We start from the raw sequence: 11796 nt of genomic DNA, 5'->3' as shown, positions 1-11796 counted from the left end.
TCCCAGGTGCCCTTACGTAACAGATTTGAGGCCCTGGAGCTTGAGAGACCGGTGGGTGAGGACGAGGTAGAAAGTCTACCCAGGAGGATGCCTAGGGTGAGGAAGCCGACTCCACACCTCAAGACTGCCTCCACCAAGAAAGACAGAAGGGTGATCGTAGTAGGCGACTCCCTTCTCAGGGGAACAGAGGGCCCTATTTGTCGACCTGACCCTACCCGTAGGGAAGTCTGCTGCCTCCCTGGGGCCAGGGTCAGGGATGTTGCCAGGATGCTTCCCAACCTGGTTCGCCCCTCTGACTACTACCCTCTTTTGATAATCCAGGCTGGCAGTGATGATATTGATGAGAGAAGCCTGAAGGCTATAAAATGGGACTTTAGGGGACTGGGACGGTTAGTGGCTGGAGCGGGAGTACAGGTGGTGTTTTCATCTATCCCTGCAGTGGCAGGGAGGGGTACCAAGAGGACACGGAAAGCCCACCTGATTAACACATGGCTCAGAGGCTGGTGCCAACACAGAAATTTTGGGGTTTTTGACCATGGGGCGCTTTACTTGGCTCCCGGCCTGGTGACCGCAGACGGGTCCCTATCTCTAAGGGGAAAACGGATCCTAGCCCAGGAGCTAGCAGGGCTCGTTGAGAGGGCTTTAAACTAGGAAAGAAGGGGGATGGGGCTGAAATTAGGCTTGTTGGAGCTGTGCCAGGGGGAACAATGGCAAAGCCGGGGAAGAAGGCAATGGCCCAACTGAAGTGCATCTACACTAATGCACGCAGCATGGGTAACAAACAAGAGGAGCTGGAAGCCATTGTGCAGCGGGAAGGCTATGACTTGGTTGCCATCACGGAAACGTGGTGGGACCACTCTCATGACTGGAGTGCTTCAATGTCTGGCTATAGGCTCTTCAGAAGGGACAGGCAGCATAGAAGGGGTGGTGGTGTGGCTCTCTATATTAGAGAGTGTTTTGATGTTGAGGAACTTGAGGCTGGGAATGATAAGGTTGAGTCCCTGTGGGTTAGGATCAGAGGGAAGGCCAACAAGGCAAGCATCCTGGTGGGGGTCTGTTATAGGCCGCCGAACCAGGATGACTGATGAGGAGTTCTACAGGCAGCTGGCAGAAGCCGCGAAATCGTCAGCGCATGTTCTCGTGGGGGAGAACTTCCCAGACATATCCTGGAAGCACAACACAGCCCAGAGAAAGCAGTCTAGGAGGTTTCTGGAGAGCGTGGAAGATAGCTTCCTGACGCAGCTGGTTAGAGAGCCTACCAGGGGAGGTGCCCCGCTAGACCTTCTGTTCACAAACAGTGACGGACTGGTGGGAGATGTGGTGATCGAGAGCTGTCTTGGGCAGAGTGACCACGAAATGGTTCAGTTCTCTATTCTTGGCGAGGTCAGGAAGGGGACCAGTAAAACCGCTGTCTTGGACTTCCGGAGGGCTGACTTTGAGCTGTTCAGGACACTGGTTGGCAGAGTCCCTTGGGAGGAGGTTCTGAAGGGCAAAGGAGTCCAGGAAGTCTGGGTGCTCCTCAAGAAGGAAATCTTAATGGCTCAGGAGCGGTCTGTCCCCACATGCCCAAAGACAAGCCGACACGGAACTAGACCGGCCTGGCTGAGCAGAGAGTTGTGGCTCGAGCTTAGGAGAAAAAGGAGGGTTTATAATCTTTGGAAAAGAGGGCGGGCTACTCAAGAGGACTATAAGGATGTTGAGAGGCTGTGCAGGGACAAAATTAGAAAGGCCAAAGCTCACCTAGAGCTCAATCTGGCTACCGCTGTTAAAGATAACAAAAAACGTTTTTACAAATACATCAACACAAAAAGGAGGACTAAAGAGAATCTCCATCCTTTACTGGATGCGGGGGGAAACTTAGTTACAAAAGATGAGGAAAAGGCTGAGGTGCTCAATGCTTTCTTTGCCTCAGTCTTTAGCAGCAGGACCAGTTGTTCTCTGGATACCTGGTACCCTGAGCTGGTGGAAGGGGATGGGGAGCAGAATGTGGCCCTCGCTATCCATGAGGAAATGGTTGGCGACCTGCTACGACACTTGGATGTGCGCAAGTCGATGGGGCCGGATGGGATCCGCCCAAGGGTACTGAGCGAACTGGCGGAGGAGCTGGCCAAGCCGCTTTCCATCATTTATCGGCAGTCCTGGCTATCAGGGGAGGTCCCAGTCGACTGGTGGCTAGCAAACGTGACGCCCATCTACAAGAAGGGTCGGAGGGTAGACCTGGGGAACTATAGGCCTGTTAGTTTGACCTCAGTGCCAGGGAAGCTCATGGAGCAGATTATCTTGAGTGTCATCACACGGCACTTGCAGGGCAACCAGTCAGCATGGGTTTATGAAAGGTAGGTCCTGCTTGATGAACCTGATCTCCTTCTATGACCAAGTGACGCGCTTGGTGGATGAGGGGAAGGCTCTGGATGTGATCTACCTTGACTTCAGTAAGGCTTTTGACACCGTTTCCCACAACATTCTCCTCAAGAAACTGGCTGCTCGGGGCTTGGACTGGCGTACGCTTTATTGGGTTAAAAGCTGGCTGGATGGCCGGGCCCAAAGAGTTGTGGTGAATGGAGCCAAATCCAGTTGGAGGCCGGTTACTAGTGGAGTCCCCCAGGGCTCAGTGCTGGGGCCGGTCCTCTTTAATATCTTTATCGATGACCTGGATGAGGGGATTGAGTGCACCCTCAGTCAGTTTGCAGACGACACCAAGTTAGGTGCGTGTGTCGATCTGCTCGAGGGAAGGAAGGCTCTGCAGGAGGATCTGGATGGGCTGGACCGATGGGCTGAGGTCAACTGTATGAAGTTCAACAAGGCCAAGTGCCGGGTCCTGCACCTGGGGCGCAACAACCCCAAGCAGCGCTACAGGCTGGGAGATGAGTGGTTGGAAAGCTGCCTGGCAGAGAAGGACCTGGGAGTACTGGTTGATAGTCAGCTGAATATGAGCCAGCAGTGTGCCCAGGTGGCCAAGAAGGCCAACAGCATCCTGGCTTGCGTAAGAAGCAGTGTGGCCAGCAGGTCGAGGGAGGTGATTGTCCCCCTGTACTCGGCTCTGGTGAGGCCGCACCTCGAGTACTGTGTTCAGTTTTGGGCCCCTCGCTACAAGAAGGACATGGAGGTGCTTGAGAGAGTCCAGAGAAGGGCAACAAAGCTGGTGAGGGGTCTGGAGAACAAGTCTTATGAGGAGCGGCTGAGGGAGCTGGGGTTGTTCAGCCTGGAGAAGAGGAGGCTCAGGGGAGACCTCATCGCTCTCTATAGGTACCTTAAAGGAGGCTGTAGAGAGGTGGGGGTTGGTCTATTCTCCCACGTGCCTGGTGACAGGACAAGGGGGAATGGGCTAAAGTTGCGCCAGGGGAGGTTTAGGTTAGATGTTAGGAAGAACTTCTTTACTGAAAGGGTTGTTAGGCATTGGAATGGGCTGCCCAGGGAGGTGGTTGAGTTGCCATCCCTGGAGGTCTTTAAAAGACGTTTAGATGTAGCCCTTAGTGATGTGGTTTAGTGTAGGACTTGTTAGTGTTAGGACAGAGGTTGGACTAGATGATCGTGGAGGTCTCTTCCAACCTAGACAATTCTGTGATTCTGTGAAAGAGAAATCCCATGATCTTCTATAAGATAGATACCTTGAATCCAAGCTCTTCCCTTTTGGAAAAGGGGTTAATTGCAAGCCAACATTCAACTATAGCTCCAGGGTAATCTGACTAGCTGGGCCATAGCTACAGCTGGGGGCTAATGTGTGTTGGGTTTAAAAGCAGAGTGTAGCTGTGACTTTACATTTTACTAGATAACATGTGAAGACTGCACTATTAGGAGACTTTTTTTTTCTTTTTTTCCTGAGGTGAGATCAGCATAAAGCCTCAAAGAAGCCTGTATTACAGGTTAGGAAAAACAGTTCTGTCTTCTGTGCTCTATCCTGCACTTATTCCTCTACACTTCAGCATGGAATGTTACAAGAAATGCAGAATATGCAAGTCTCAGTCCTGTCCTGATGGGTCAGGGCATCAGTGAAGCAAAAATAAAGTTTTTTTTTCTTGTTTCATCCAGCTGTAAGGCAGATTTTGACTTCTGTGCAGGGAAAGTTGCATGGCAGGATCATCTGTAAACTGCCTGAAATGCAAATCCCAGCTGCACCTCTGCTTATGTCTTCTTGCAGGACCTGGAAGTTATACTGAAGCATGTGGGAAGATCTCCTGGCTCTGAGTGTTACAAGATAAGGAGCATGCAGGTCTCTTCACGCTGCTGTCACAGCAGCTTACTGAAGTGCTATCTGAGTTAGTTTTCAACTAACTGATCTGGGATTTAGTAAGAGAGAGCAATTAAAGCAGGATGGAGTTCAGCAGAGTAAATGATCCCTCCCTACTGCAGTGACCTGATGTTACCCCTATCCAAGGTATTAAAAACCCAGCAACCCCCAGCACTCCTCCAGGACTTTGCAGACACCTGCAGTACATCTGTTGTTCAAGTTTAGGAATGCCTACAATAACAGAGAGCTCCGGCTCCTAACCAGAAGCAAGTAGGGACACTTGCAGCAACCCTCCAGGTTGCTGTGCACAAAAGACAGCAATGGATTGTATTTCCTGAGCTTTTCATCATCTTTTCCTTCCTATCCCTACTGCCATGCTTGCTAATGCCTGTGAGCATTAACCCTGAAAACAGTGCCCATTTGTCTCCTTCTCCACCGTGCCCAAAGTATTTTTGGACTCTGGCCAACAGGAGTAGCAATTTAACCGACACGGAGCATTGCACTGAGCGTGTATTCACAAGTGCGTATTAATGCGATTACAAGCCCAAATGAAACTCTTCTCCCCTTCATAAACAGCTTCAACCCTGCAATCCTAAATCAGCAGTCCAGTAAATTTGGGAAAACAAAAGGCTTCCTTAGTAGGAAGATGCAGCTTTCTTTCTTTTATTATTTTGTTTCTTTAACTCTGTGTGTGATGCTAAATGGCTTTAAACAGCATTTAGCCACCCACAGAGAGAAACTAGGTTTACAGATTTTCTTGTTGCATAGTTTTGCTACATGTGTTCCCCAGAGTATTGGCATTTTGTTTGTTTTCCTGCTTAGAGAAATGGATGGATCCAATTTGCAACCCCAACAAAAATGAATAGAAGTTAATTCCTCCCTCCCCCCGGTTTTACAGTCTGCTTCGATGGAGATAAAAAATAAAATAAAATAAAATCAATGAGAACCAGAAGATGCAATGTACAGAAGACAAACACCGGAGGAGCCCTGTTATTGCAAGAGTAAAATTGGAAAGGAGGATGCATTTCTTGTGAGTAAAGGAAAATAAATGAGAATGGCAAGAACAATGAAAGTCTAAGCAACATGACCCTGAAGAAAGACCAGATGAGCTGAGGGTTCCAGCCTGAAGAACAGAAGATAAAGGGATATATCTTAACAGCCATTGTCCTTTAAAGAAGCATTGAACTGTCCCCTTGCCCTACCCACACTAGGCAGGACTGGAAATGATGGGTTTAAACTGTAGCAAGGCAGATTTAAAGAAGAGATTAGGAGAAAAGGAACTGCAATGGCAAGGATAACAATTGCAGAAGCCTGTGGACCACCTGGAGAGCAGAGACACTCTGAAGAAGGCAAGGAGTCCCCACTGCAGCCACCCTGGGCACGAATTCACTCATTTGCCAAACACAAGAGTGATCCTGTTTTGGGCTGGGGAAAGCTCCTAACATTGTCTTCCTGCTCTGGTAGGGATTTCTTACTAAAATGATCTGGTTTTTGTGCCCCCATGAGAAGGAAACACCTGAGAGCCTGCCTGTGGTTGGTAGATGCAGCTCCATTCTCCTTCACAGATGTCTTCACATGTAACACCTTCTTTCTCTCCCTGTGCCCAGATACTTTCTGTCTCTGCTGTTCATCATCCAGAGTTAAAAATTCAAGGGTTGGTTTGATTATCTTATTACCATGGTGACCAGGATGACTTTCATGCCCATCTGCGCATGGCAAGATGCTACAAACCTTTACTTCAGTGCAAACCAAGAGAATTGTTATCTGCATTTTTCTCTTCATAACTTAGGGCCATCTTAATGCAGTAGCTGGAACTGCTGCACAATGCAGTTACCTGGTAAATACCAGGTTTTTAGGGAGCACCAGAGAGCTGGAATCTGAATGGATATCTTTTGTTTACCAGATGGAGAGCAAGATTTCAGTTTGAATTGACATTTCCTAATAGCCAAAGTGGTGCCAGTCCCAGGGAATGAATATATCCCTACACTTAGGGTCCTGCAGAGGAGAATAGGTTGTCATGTACGGAAATATGTAAACCTAAATAGGGCTAAGAATTTTCTTGAAGTACAATAGATTTTTTTTTTTTTTAAAAAAAAAGGATGACAAAAATATTAAAGAAACAACCATCAGGATTGTTATAAGATTTGGGAGATGGATAGGATTTTGGAAACAGCCTCCAAGCAGCGCTTAGAGCAAAGGGTTTAGTATCTGGCTGTCTCCATTTCATTACTGTTAATGGAATCTCCTATGTCCAAATGAAAGACTAATTTAAGTCTTACTTAAATATGCCTTGAGTCATTTTAGTGCATTTAAGTCTTAATTAATCTTCCTTAACTCTTTTTGTCACTTCCTTTGAAAGGAAGATGAGTTTAATTAAAGGAACTGTCAACTTTATTTTAGTCTTAAGATATTTTTTTTTGTCTTAACTTTGAAAGGTCTGGTCGTTATTGCAGTCTAAGATCTAGTAGATTAAATGTTCCTGTATCTTAAGGACAAGTCAGTCCACCACTTGGAATACTTTCATTGTGCTTAGCTACAACATTTGGACTGACTTCAAGGCTTTGTTATGATAAGAAATATTAAGGTTTTAATTAAAGCTGCATGCAGAAAATATCTTTCATTTAAAAACATTTTTATTATTATTATTCCAGACCAAGCCCCAAGCCACGTAGCATAGACAATTCAGATGGATTTGACATGGATAACATCATGTGTCCTTTCTCCATATAATCAGGATAGGCCTGCTAGAGCTTGGGGGGGGGGGGGGGGTGGTGGAACGGGACGCAAATAGGAGCACCCTCCTTTTCTGGAATAACTTTAAAACAATAACTGAGCTTTATGCTGCTAGTGTCATAGGCAGATTCATCCAGCTGTCTGTGGGAATGATTCAGCAGGTGAGAGTACCCAGTAGGCCTGCAATAATCCATCCACAAACAGGGGTTCGGACCCCAAAGAGGAAGCACAGCACTGTGCTGCATCTACCACTAGACTTTTGATGCTGCTTGACGTGCTGAGGTCTGGAAATTCAGTCCTCTCAGCCTCTCACATGAGTAAACTGCCAAGTGGCTGTATAGGCTGTAGTTGTGGTTTCACCAGTGCATTCTGCAAATTTGCTGGCTCTGCTGCAGTGTCTGCAGTCCCATCATGTCCCTTGGACCTGATAGGGCAAAAGTGCAGTGCCATAGAGGATGGAATGTGTTTTTTCATGGCCAAGTAACTGCCTGTCTGAGCAAGATGCTTCAAGAGAAGCAGCTGGAAAAAGAAAACTCCCTTTTACAGTAGCAGCTTGTTTCACCCAGCTGAGAGAAATTCAGCAGGGGAAAGGAACCAGGCAGTCTCAGGGAGAAAGTCGTGGAGATCTGTGTAAAAGTACAGGTGAAAGACGTTGGATGTTACTGATCGCATGACTGGGATCTCCTTCCACTGACTGCCTTCAAAGACTGGGAAGTCCCTGCACCTGCAGTCTTATGTCCCTCAGGTTTTGATCCTTGAGGAAATCAGGGATAAGTCCCTGGCTCCGTGGGGCTGCCCCTTCCCTGCTTGTGGGCTTATTTCTCCCTCCATCAGCTGGATACATTTGTCATTTCCAGCTTCAGCCAAACAAATTTCAATCCACTCTTGTTTACTTTTGATTGCTTTGTCCTTAATGTAGCATACAAGGATTTTATGTGCTTCTGTTTCATCAATGTAATTCTTTTGTTGCTATGGCAATCAGCTTCAATTTTCTTTCGTTCTGGCAATTGTATTTTTATAGTCTCCTGCTCTCAAAGAGATAAGATGCCTTGTATATCACACAGACACTAAGTATTGCCTCTATATAGACACAGCCAACCTTTGCTTTAAGACTTCGTTGCTGTTATTTGCAACAGTAGTTTACTGTTGCTGATGTCATTTTTCTTCCTTTTTGTGGGCTCTGTTTCAAGTAAGCCGTTTGCCTAAATTTACTCATCTGTGCTACTGCTGAGGAAATGCAGTAGCATAAGAGGTGCACTCCTGCTGGCACTCGGTGACTATGGAGAGCACACATTCAAACCCCAGGCTTGAAAAGAGAGGTGAACACAGTGGTTACAGCAGAGTAAGGGTCACCCCAAATTCTCTGCAGTTTTTTTTTTTTCGATTATGCAGAAAAGAACAGCGGAAAGGATTAAGTATTAAAGAAGATCATTCATCAAATTTACCAATGCGTCTTAAAATCACATTTTCTAAAATATCGTAGGAAAAGTTTTGTGGGCACTCCATCACCCTGCGTCACAGAAGCACTGCATTGGAAATTCAAGGCTACAGCTTGTGATGGGTAGCAGGATGTGAGGGTAGGAGGGTGGCTGGGCAAACCTTGCTGTGGGAAGAAGCCAACCCCCAGGACAGACAAGTCCAGCTGTATGGGATGGTCCTGATGCCCCTCCACCATATTAGACAACCTGCTCTCACTGACTCTAGATGGCCAAGAAAACATCAATAACTATTAAGAGGTCCAAGATTTCCACAGTGTTGTGAAATATTCTCAGAGGCTTTGTGCAAGATCATATTGTCTCTGTATAAACGTGTGTACCGAGACCCACTTCCTATCCCAGAGAGAAAGTGGGAGAATCTAAGCATGGGGAGCTTAAATAGTATGCCTAGGTCACACAGAGAAAACATTGCAGGAATAGAAATTAATCTGAGATCTCTCAAGTGCCAACTGTCCCTAGTCAGATATACAAATGGCTAATCAGCACATTTTTTGCAACCTGCTGATGTGTTTGAAAATCTGTGCCTATTTTTTTCTCCCCTTAGAAAGCTAGTGCCATTCATTGTTAGGCTCTGGAAACGCTCCATACTAAAGTTATCAAGTCTGTCATCTCTTCAACGTGGTGAAACCAGCCTCCTCACTATCCTCTCCACCAGGCAGAGGGTGGAATAGGAGACAGAATTAAGAGAGTCATTCTGCCAATATGCTGAACTACGTATTGCATTTGTTAGGCCATATGGCTTTCTGATCATCCCTAATGAACATTAGGTAGTGCTTAAAATTGGATAACATATTAAGGAGCAGAATCTGAGAAATCACACCCACTTGTCTCTGCAGCTTCCCTGTGGCACGCTAAGGCTCTTCCCTGCTGACAGCCATGGCTCCTACACGCACAGAAACCACTGAAAAATTCATGGCATGACAAAGTGGACATAGGAATCAACATTGGCTGGATTGGTCCTGTTCCCAGCAATTTAGAGTGACAAGGTTTTACTATTTGATAAGCCGCAGTCCTATTATGCAAGAAGATGTCCGTTCATTGGAGTGAAGTCCATTATAAATGACATGGAAGTATTTTTTTTTTTCCCTACAAAAAACCTTGCAACCCAAATGCAGGGAATAAATCATGCAGTCCCTGGGGAGACGATTTGCCTCAAACAATCAGGCTTCCTAGGATCGCCAGTCAGAAGTGGTTAGCATATGAGCAGCACTGCTGTGTGCCTGCTCTAGAAGAATATTCCCAGTTGCTTTGGGAGAGAAGGGGCTGCACCAGATGGCAATTAATTAAAATGGAGCACTGAGAAGCTGATTGAAGATCTAATGAGTGATATTTTATTGATTTGACTGTTTTTTTTTTAATTATAATTATAATTACTATTTAATATGGTTTTTTACTTTTCAAAGAAGCTGCATTCTTCAACATCCTGGGATGGAGGAGGTAAAATCCACTTTCTCAGACAGGACCTGAAATAACTGACATTAGTTTAGAGCCAAGAGAACTGGACACTTTCAGACTGAGAGTTTCAAACCCTTCTCTAAAGCAGGGTCCTGAACCCTGTACTTCTAGATCCCAAGTGGACTTATGCAGCAACTGGTCTATTTGAAAACCAGGAACATGCTGTCTGTGCTGAGCATACAGACATGTTCATGGTCCCATTGCTGAGGGTCCCATTGCTGAATGCATCCCAAATGGAAATGGAGAATCAAAGCTCCCTGTCCATGAATGCATGTGATGTGGGAACACACCTTTCAATGACTAGAGTTATTGCAAAAGGCTGCTCATTCTCCTTTTCAGGAAATCCATATCCATTGCTAATCATTGTTAATTTTTTAGAATTGAGCAAATGAACGACCACCATTTCAGTGATGTCCATCTTCATTTTACTGATTTAATCACAAGTGGCTGAGCTTCCATCTGTTCAAGCTAGATAACGACAGAAGTCTGAGATATAAACTCCCTTCCTACTCTTCCCCCCCAAAATTATTCCTTTAAGTGGCTCAGTGCTTCAGAAAAGGAAACATTTCCCTTCATTAGTATTTATTTTCAGCTTAATACAAATTCATGAAAAAAATAAGAAATCTTACTAACCTGTACAGCATGTCTGCCTGCGTTGGGATGAAGCATTAACTCATCATCCTGAAATTGCCTGTAAATCTCAGTGCACACGGGGTAACATTTATGCCTTACTTCCGTCTAGCACCACCATCTGAACCTGGTAGGAACTTTAATCACTATTTTTGAATCTCAATTGAAAGACTGGTTTGTTTCTTTTTTTTTTTTTTTTTTTTTTCCCCTTGATTCACTTCCCAAATAGGAAGTGAACACTTGGAACACTTTTTACCTGACAGAGAAACAAAGTTACTGATGAAGAAAAGGTCTTCATGTATTTTTTTGTGAAAAAATCAAAATTGTCGAAAATGTCTTGATACCTCCCATGCCAAGACTTTGACCTACACCACCTCCATCTTATAAAAAAAGAGAAGGCCAAATTTGAAGTTTCAGTACTACTCTGTGATTATACTACCCAGATCTCGGTTCTGAGTGCAAACACCATCATTTCTATTTTATGATTTACTGCCAGTCTGTTCGGGTTTTTGTTGTTGTTGTTTTTTTCTTAAGGTGTTTTAAGAGACTTTTGTAGTGATAATTACTCAATGTCATGTTAAGCTTTCATCCAATCACGTTTGTAATGTTTTAAGCCTGGTTTATCATCCCAGTTATTGCACTACATTGATCTGTGCAAACCAAGTACATTGCTTTAGTATTGCTGTCTTTCAATTCCCTGTAGAAATGCCTCACATTTTAAAACCATTTCCTATGGCCTCAGGGAAGTAATGGATTTATAATAGTCTGAGTACAAATGCACACAATCATTTAATAAGCGTATAACTATAAGCACAACTCATGCAGACTGTAGGTGTCAAAGCTACATCCTGAAGTGTATGCTACCTGCAAGAGGCAGAGGAAGAAGAGAACTGCAACCACATACAGCTCATGCAGCAAACAACAGCCTTTTCTCTGTTGGGGAATTGTTGTCAGATGGATACAGGTCTTCTCTGTAGCTCTTTGCTAAATGAAACTGCCCCCCTCCCATTTTTAAAGCAAAAAAAAAAAAAAGCAAGCACCTTCCATGTCACCTCTCCAGATGCAAATGACTCCTCTGAAGCTCTCAACTCTCCCTGCTGCCTCAGCTGTCTGCATCCCTTCCAAAAACCTCTCTGTATTTACCAGAGTCATCTACATCAGGAGGTAAGTCAATGAAAACACATAAGGGTACTACAGGGCACCTTAGCATCCTTCTGGTTATGCTCTGCTCACCTCATTGGCTATAAAAAGTAG

Source organism: Anser cygnoides, chromosome 14 (genome assembly GCF_040182565.1).
Source record: "Anser cygnoides isolate HZ-2024a breed goose chromosome 14, Taihu_goose_T2T_genome, whole genome shotgun sequence".
Lineage (NCBI taxonomy): Eukaryota > Metazoa > Chordata > Aves > Anseriformes > Anatidae > Anser > Anser cygnoides.
The sequence above is the reverse complement of the archived record's forward strand: the minus strand, read 5'-3'. Positions refer to the sequence as shown.